This window comes from Lagenorhynchus albirostris, chromosome 5 (genome assembly GCF_949774975.1).
Source record: "Lagenorhynchus albirostris chromosome 5, mLagAlb1.1, whole genome shotgun sequence".
NCBI classification, from domain to species: Eukaryota; Metazoa; Chordata; class Mammalia; order Artiodactyla; family Delphinidae; genus Lagenorhynchus; species Lagenorhynchus albirostris.
Genome location: NC_083099.1, coordinates 112,070,727 through 112,079,655, shown reverse-complemented (window position 1 = coordinate 112,079,655; position 8,929 = coordinate 112,070,727). Strand labels below are relative to the sequence as shown.

The 8,929-nt window shown below is 38.2% G+C and overlaps 1 pseudogene; it reads right to left on the bottom strand.

Annotated features, from left to right (window-relative positions):
* Positions 1 to 6,582: 6,582 nt before the first annotated feature.
* On the bottom strand, positions 6,583 to 7,910 carry LOC132520664 (lysine-rich nucleolar protein 1-like; annotated as a pseudogene).
* Between the last annotated feature and the right edge of the window lie 1,019 nt (positions 7,911 to 8,929).

Below are 8,929 nucleotides of genomic sequence, written 5' to 3'. Positions count from 1 at the left end.
TGTCCTTTCAGTTCTGTGAGTTTTTCCATCTTATATTTTGAAGCTCTTTTATTAGCTATCTACATATTTTGTACCATTATATCTTCTTAGTGAATTGTCCCTTTTATCCCTCTAATGTTTCTTTGTATTCTTATTAATTTTCTATTCTCTTACCTACTTTATTAAGTCACTTATTATTAATATAGATATAGTCACTGCTTTTGTTTGATTAGCATTAACATGGTTGAATCTTTACTATCTTTTTACTTTAACCTACATATATCGCTATATTTGAAATGAGTTTCCTGTATAATACATATATTTGGATCACTTATCAATATAACAGTTTCTTTTATTTAATTGCTGAATTTAAGTCATTAAATTCAATATAATTTTAATATGTTTCGATTTATTCTATCATTTCATTATTTTCTGGTTGCTTCAGATATATATAATATATATTCTCTACTTTTCCTTTCTACACTTCTTTTGAGTCATTTAAACATTTTTTATTATTCCATTTTAATTCATCTGTTATCTTTTTAGTCTACTTCTTAGTTTTTATATTTTAGGTGTTGCTATAGATATTACGACATATATAACATTTCACATTTTACTTACAATTGATATTTTACCACATCAAGTAGTAATCATACAATTATGAAGGTTCCATTGCCTTCCCACTGGTGTTATAGTTGTCTCATATATTATATCACAATCTATTTCCATATCTATATCTATCTATCTATTGAAAATTCTATTAGATTATGATTGTAATAGTCATACAGAGTTTAAATAACTCAAGAGCAGAAAAGTTATTTATTATACTTAACTTGATATGATACTTCTGGTGCTATTCTTTATTCTTTATGTTCTAAGTTTTCTTCTTATATAATTCCCTTCTGTATGGAAACCTTCCTTTAGCAATTCTTATAGACCTGATATACTGACAATAACTACTCTTAGTTTTCCTCCATCTGAGAAGAACTTAACTTACCCTTCTTTCCTGAAGGATATTTTCATTGGATATAGAATTATGGGTTCACACTTCTTTCAGCACTTTATAAACAGTCTTATACTTCCTTTTGGCCTCCATGCTTTCTTATAAGAACCCAGTCATTTTTTATTTTACCAACTGTTCTCAAATATATTTTTCTTTCTTTCTTTCTCTTTCTTTCTTTCTTTCTTTCTTTCTTTCTTTCTTTCTTTCTTTCTTTCTTTCTTTCTTTCTTTCTTTCTTTCTTTCTTTTTCTTTCTTTCTTTCTTTCTTTCTTTCTTTCTTTCTTTCTTTCTTCTTTTTTTCTTTCTTTTTTTGTTTTAGTTTTAAGAGTTTAATTATGTTATGCTTGAAAGTGCATTATTTGGGACTTATCTTGCTTGGGTTTCACTGAGAGTCTTTGGCATGTAAGTTTATGTCTTTCACCATATTTGGGATGTTATCAGACATTATTTCTTCAAATATTTTTATAGGACCACATTCCTTCTCTTCTGTCTCTGCAACTCCAACAATATTAATTGTAGACCTTTTTCTGCTGCCCCACGATCCCTAAGACTGTTTACTCTTGTATTTCACTTTTTTATCTTCCTGCAATTCAATTGTATTATTTCTGTTGATTTACCTTTAAGTTCAGTGGCTATCTTCTCTGTCATTTTCATTCTATTAGTGATCACTCCAGGAGTTTGATTTCTTTTTTAAAAAAGATGGTTATTGTATTTTAAAGTTCTAAAATTTCCATTTTGTTCTCTATATTTTCTACTTTTGCTAGACTTCTAACTCTCCATTCACTCAAAAGAATTTACTCATTCTTGTGGGAACATTTAAAAAAATAGGTGCTTAAAATCTGTGACAGATAATCCTAACATCTATGTCATCTCTGTTTTGGCATCTATAGGTTATCTTTTCCCATATAAATTGATATTTTTCCTCATCCTCATGCCAGTTTTATATTGTGTCTTGTATTGTGTTTTTAATATTGTATTTTAATACAGTATTTTAAATATTATGTTATGAAATTCATTTCTCATTTAAATCCTGTAGAAGACAATGGTATTTTTGGTTTAGCAGAAAGTTGGCCTGGTTACATTTAAGCTTCAAGTTTCTACCAGCCTTTCAAGGGTTAGCATTTCAGTATTCACCTCATTTTTAAAGTCTTTGAAGAAATATTCTACTCTATCTTACATTTGCCAACCCAGTGGTGAGACTGTAACCAAGGCAAACAATGAGTTCAGTTGTAACAATATTCAGAAGGTTGTCTTTTTGTGATGTTCTCACATGGTGGAGAGAGAGAAAGAGATCTCTCTTCCTCTTCTTGTAAATCCAGATATGGTCACGCTGTGATTAGGGCTTCAACATATGTATTTTAAGGAAACATAATTTAGCCCATAGCTATATATAATTAGATTAAGGGTAATTAATATTGACCTTTTGTTTGTTTTTTTGGTCTCTTCATATTTAAAATTTTCAGCAATTACTTGTTTGACAGTTCTTTTATGATGATTTTCCCAAACAATTGGACTAGTTTTTTTGTTCTTTTTTTTTCATACCCCCTCTCTCTCACTGTATTCCTTTTTAGAAAGTGACAAAAATTTTCATAAGTAATTGAGGTATGTCAGAATTGCAATTATTGGTTCTTTCTGGAAAGAAGACAGAAATTTAGAAAGGTTAAAGGAAAAGACTCCAGCTTTATGGTTGCATTCTTGACAAGTAAAGCCACAGAAGTAAAGAGTTTAGAAGTTATCACTCCTGGCCTTACAACAAGAAAACTGAAAAGAAATGACTTTTCTTGGACTCATCAAAACAATGATATTACTGGGCAAACAGCTACTCTAAAATCTGGAGAGACAGGCACATCAAGAATTATATAGGAACTGAGATCAGGTTACCCAAAGAAGAATTCATTGAAGGCATAAACTGATAGGAACACACAAATGGTAATTTTCATGAAATGCTGAATACAGAGGAGCATCAAAATACTTCCAGGATCCCCATCAGGTTCCTATGGTAAGAATATGAGAAAGATCCTTTCTTGGCTCTAGCAGGGAAGGCAAATGATAAGCCTTGTGAAACACACTTAGAGCCTTCTCTATGAAAGAAAGCCTATTTTTCAGGACCAAAGTCACAGCCAGAGGTTCTGTCTGCTGGAAAAGGGAATTCCTCTGTGTCTAGCTTCTTCCAACCTTCCTGTCTCACCTGAGGGAAGAAAAAGACACTACTAACATGGGTCAGGTGTTCAAGGAAATAGACTAGAAACTCTGCAACCAGGGAATGGAGTGGGGGAAACAAAGCTATACCACTGGAGAAACATTTGTGAAGGTCAGAGACCCCAAGGCACAGCCTCCATACTTTACCACCAATGGGGCTCTAGCAAAACAATAATAGATTATGACAGAAGGAGTTGCATGACAAAGACTCTCCTCTCACTTGGAGGAGGAGCACATGGGAAGACCACCATCAGGAAGGGACAAAAGCAAGGAGATCTGAAGAATGTGGAACTTCTGGCACCTATAGCTAACTATAAATTTTAATATCTGTGTGATGAATGGAATGGAAATATAAAATCATCCTCAAAAGTAATGATATCCTTATATATAGTTCTTACTATATTCAGAGATAGAGTTTGCAGACAATTTCAATCCTGTTTCTACCACTAATTTGTTTATATTGTTGATTTCCTGCTTTCTAAATTTGTGGTTTTTCAGTTGGCATTTGAGGTAGGTTGATTCTTAGTTTCAAGGTATCTTCCTGAACACTGCAGGCTTTCAGCAGACAATGTCATCTGGATGCTTAATGTCAATCCAACCCACAAGTCATGTGACAACCAAAAGTGTCCCCTCTTATTTATTTTAAATGCTCTTTGGAAGGAAACATCCCTTGATTTGAGAAACACTAATAGATAATCTGAGTGTTATATCCAGTTCTAAAATTAATATAATAGTTCAAATGATTTTTGTACTCTGAACAAAATTAAACCCCTATAATTTCATCACCAATAATTTTTTTTTGGTACTGCTCAAATATTCTCAAGTGGCCTTTATTTCACAAAATTATTTTCATTAAAATTATTTCCTATACCACTTTTACTATATGATACTATTCAAATGAAAATCAATTGGCAAATTTACAAATTATGCACTTTTAAGTCATCTACTTTGAGGCTGTACATATCAGAGAGCATCAGTGACCAAGCCTGAGTCAGTGAATTCCTAATGTTCTTCCATTAACCTGGACTTGGACTTTCACGTTCAGTCAGGTATCCGTTACATCAAAGCAGCTTCTGAACCATATGTTACCTGGCCCAGGTGGAAGCTTAGATTTTCTATGTTCTTGTTTGGTTTCCTCAGCCTGTTACTAAATCAATTAGCCAGTCTCTGAAGACCATGGCCTACATGAGATGAAGTCTGCTACTACTACATGAAGGATGATGGAGAAACAACAGAAATAAAATCAAAAAATTTTAGGAAATAAGGTGAAAGTGAGAAAAACTTCTGCATGAGGCCTGTATTAATTTTCTATTACACTTTAAATTACTACAAACTTAGTGGCTTAAAAATTCACAATTTTACCATCTTACAGGTCTCCTGGTCTGAAGTCCAGTGGGCTTACCTTCAAAATGAAGGTGTCAGCTGGGCTGTATTCCTTCTAGAGGCTCTAGGGGAGAATCAGTTTTCTTGCCTTTTCCAGCTTCTAGAGGCCACCTGCATTCCTTGGCTTGTGGTTCCTTCATCTTCAAACTAGTGACAGCTTGTTGAGTGTTTCTTGCAAGTCTCTTGACTCTTCTGTCTCCCTCTTCTACTTCTAATCCTGGATTATCTGGGTAGGCCCAGTCTAATCATATTAAGGTCAACTGATTAGCAAACAATTCCATCTGCTACCTTAAACTCCCTTTTGTTTTGTATCACAACATATTAACAGGTTCCAATGATTATGACTTGGATGGGGGGGCGGGGCATGGGGGCATTATTCCAACCACAAACCTGAACAGTTCTAAGTTTGCAGAGCTGAACACACAATTTTTAAGGAGAGAACTGTGTCTATCTGGCAAACACTTTTGATTGGCCAGTCTAGTTACAGAAAGGTGGCCTCACGGAGGGGCCTAGTGGGCTAAGGCAAAACAGCAGGAATCACCCCAAGGAATAAAGTGGTTAAGAATCACAAGCTCTGGGGAACAGCTGGATAAAGGCATTATAAGGAGGGAAGGACCTTGCCATAGGAGGGGGGTCAGTCAGTGAGCAACCCCCAAGGGAGAAACAGCCGACAAGTTCGAGAACAGGGTTGTTATGTATTCAACTAAGACCTTGGCTGTGCTTAAATACCAGACCTCCCACTCATCTCTCCCAGATTCTGAATAAAAGTCCAAAAACTGCCTTGTTCCAGTGGAGACAGGCTGTGTGCTACACGGAGTCAACAAATGAAGAACAACATGGGAAATCACACCACAAAAACTTGCAGACAGCCTGAGGAGGGCCCAGGACATGGGGAAAAAGGGGGATAGGTGACTCAAGACAATATTGTTTAATTTACAAAAGGACAGAGGCCCAGCTAACTGCAGGGCAGGAGCTGTCACTAGAGCAACAGTGGTCTGCACCTATGACAGCAGCCGAGACAAGGCTAAGTTCAATCTGAGGACACTTGGCATCTTGCTGTCTTGGCTGCCCAGCCTTCTCTGCTTAGACCCTGCTTCAGGAACAGACTTTAATAACCTTCCCAAGCCAAGTGGAACTCATTCAGCCATACTGAGCTAGAAATTCAAATCCTATCACAGAGACTGAAGATACAGAACAAAGAGGGGAAAGGCCTGACCACCACACCCTAATGAGAGCTATCACTGTGGTGATAGATCAGGGACAATCACTCAGCCACTCTCCGGAAGCACCCAGTAGATGGCTGAGCACAATCCTTCCTGACAGCCGAGCAAGCCCAAACTGTAGTGTGATCTCTCAGCAAGATAAAAATGATTAGAGAAGAAGTGGTTGATTCCTTTTACACTGGGCAAGTTCCTGTAGTGTGGATCAAGACTGGGAAAGATTTATTCCCCTGTTGGAAGGAGATGTGCCCTGAAGAGCTAACTCAAATGCAGAATCTTACCTTGTAGGCCTCTTCCGTTATGCATCTCAAGGTTGAATCCGTGAAAGGCCAAGTTCACCTTCTGAGGGAAGTGGCCCACCTGAATCACTGCTAACACAGACTTGTAAGACTCTAGACCTGGCCGATGCTTGTTGGTCAGGGCCCAGGCAGACCTGCCTCACCTCTGACCCATGGTGAGGCAGAATCAGAATCATGAAGATTAAATACATTAATGCAAGGGAGACACATACGTGCCTGGCACACAGTAAGCACTAGACAAGCGTGAGCTATTGCTATTGATACTCACTGTCTTCAACAGGGACAGAAGCTTCACACAGAAAACAGTAGGTTTCAGCCACTCACATGTTCTCCTGGTTCCTGAAACGCGCTGCCCTCACCCCACTTTGTCCAAGCACATCAACATAGTTGTCCTTTATCTCTGCAGGAATTCAATTCGAGACAACTGTCCTATGGCTTTCATCTGCGTAACAGAACAATAAAAGCAATGTTGGCCGTTTGGGGGGACAAGACAGGAGAGTTTAATCTTCAAACTTGATTGACCCGGATGCATCAATATAAAAGATTTTGTCCAGAGCCGTGGAGAAGCCGTGGCCGGCCCTCTGCTTGTACTTCCAGCTCATGGCCCAGTTGTAGTCCTTCTGCAGATTCTGCTGCAGGGTGTCAGCCACCTTCTTGCTGAGGGCCATGTTGGGCCTGCCAACCATGTTAGGGGGTTGACTGAATGAAGGGGACAGATTTTTAAAGCCACCCATGAGTTTGAGAAATTTCAGTTTCTGTTCCTCATTTTCAAAGCCAGCAGTATCCCATTGGCCAAACTGAGTTCCTGTCTGCTTCCTGGTGTCAGAAGCTTCCATCCTCCCGACTCACGATCGATCTCTTCTTGCAAGGCCTTTCGCCTCACCTGGTCTATGTGCACCTCGTCCATGTTGCCCTTCTTTTCCAACACTACCTCCAAGTCCGTGTCGGGTTCCTCCTCCCAAGGTTCTCCTGCCTCTTCTTCTTCCTCTTCAGAGCTGGCAACTCAGTGTCTGCCTGCTCTGCCTTTTTCTTGGACTCCATTTTCTTCTTCACAGGGGCCTTGGGGTCATCTCCTATTGGGATGTATTCTGGAGCTTCTACTTTTACTGACTTCTTTTTACTTCCTTTCCTACGGCTGTTCTCCACAGACCTGGAGAGCTCAGGGTGCCCTAGGGGGATATCTCCCTCCTGATGGATTTTCTTTTTCTTCTTCATCCTCATGTTGTGTTCCCTGGGGCTCCACTGCTTCCATTTCTGTCCCAAGACTGCCTGCTCAGGGACGCCACCTTTCCCAACTGAGCAAGTGTACAAAGCGTCCCTGGCCTCACAGAACCAAGGGTCCCTGGCTAAGACGGCTGTAGCTTCCTGTGCCTTCTTCTCCTTCTTGTGTTTTTTGAGCTTCTTGCCAACTCTGGTCACCTCCTCGCCCTGCCTGTGGTCCGCGGAGGTCTTCACCCTTGAGCCAGGGAACACGGACTTTCTCTTCTTCTTCTTTTCCCTACCGAGGGACTCAGATGGACCAAGTACCTGCTTTGTGGGGCTGGGCGATGGCTCAATCCGTTTGGCACGTAACATGGTCTCAGATTCTAGGAGTTCCTCGCAGACAGTGCTGTGACTCCTTTTTCTTCATTAGAGGCATTTCGGGTGCCTGCTCTTGGACCATATTCTTCGAGGGTGATGTGGCTCTTGTGGGACAAACCTCCGCAAAATAATTGTCACTGTTTAAAACAGAGTATTGAGTCTCTGGTTCTTTAACTACCTTCCTTTTCTTCTTCTTTTTCTCTGGGAACCCAAAGCCCAGGTCTCCTTTGTGAGTCTTAGTGATCATTCCCGAAAGCCAAACTTCCCCACCTCCACGTGAGAGCCCACTCCGTCGTGACCATCAATAACTTTTTATCTCAATGAATGACATTCAATTATTTTCTCATTTATATATATATGGAAATATCCTTACTTATGTCACTCAGAGCAAATTTTATGTGAATAATGAACTATTTGGAATAATCAGTAGTTGCATTTCTTCTTTTCTGACTAGGACTGATCAGTCTACTTCTAACCGTATAGGCTATTTGGAAGATAGAGCAATTTCAATGTAGATTAGTGATAACTGATATTTCAAATAAAGTAATAAGAAAGAATGGGGTTACCAAGGTTAATTTGTACTAATTTACACTTAAAAAACCACCACAGAGAAAATTATATTATCATAATAAACATAATATCATTGCCTTATCTCTACTAGTAATCACTCCATAATAACTCTCTAAGTTAAACATCAAGTCATGAGCCACCTAATTTTAACCACAAATCCTTAATGATTTTATATTATTTCTTTTAAAATAATGTCACATTATAGTGACATATAAGTATGTATGTATGCATATATAAAGTATTATGACAGTATTCATTTTCTGAACCCTTATTTATCATGTGCAATCCTTTTTATTTATGCCATTTTAATACTGGTGAGGAGTAGCAATGAGGATTCTCTGAATATCTGCTAAAGCTTATATCTGGGTTCTAATGAGAGGAGGTATCCTATAAAGAATATTATAATTTATCTTTGGTCAGCTGATTATTTTTATTGGAACATTATTAAAATTTAGTGTTTATTCTTCATTTCACATATATATATATAGAGGGCTTATTATATAATAGGGATTCTGCTATTACTGAGAGAACATTGTGAATCAAACATACGTGATGTGAGCCTCACTGAGCATACTATCCAGTGATGGAGACAGACAATTAAATACACAGTTTTTACGTGAATATAATTATATTGTCAGGGTGCTATGGGAGCACACAGGAGATCAGAAAAAAAAAAGGAAGTGAAAACCAGAAGGA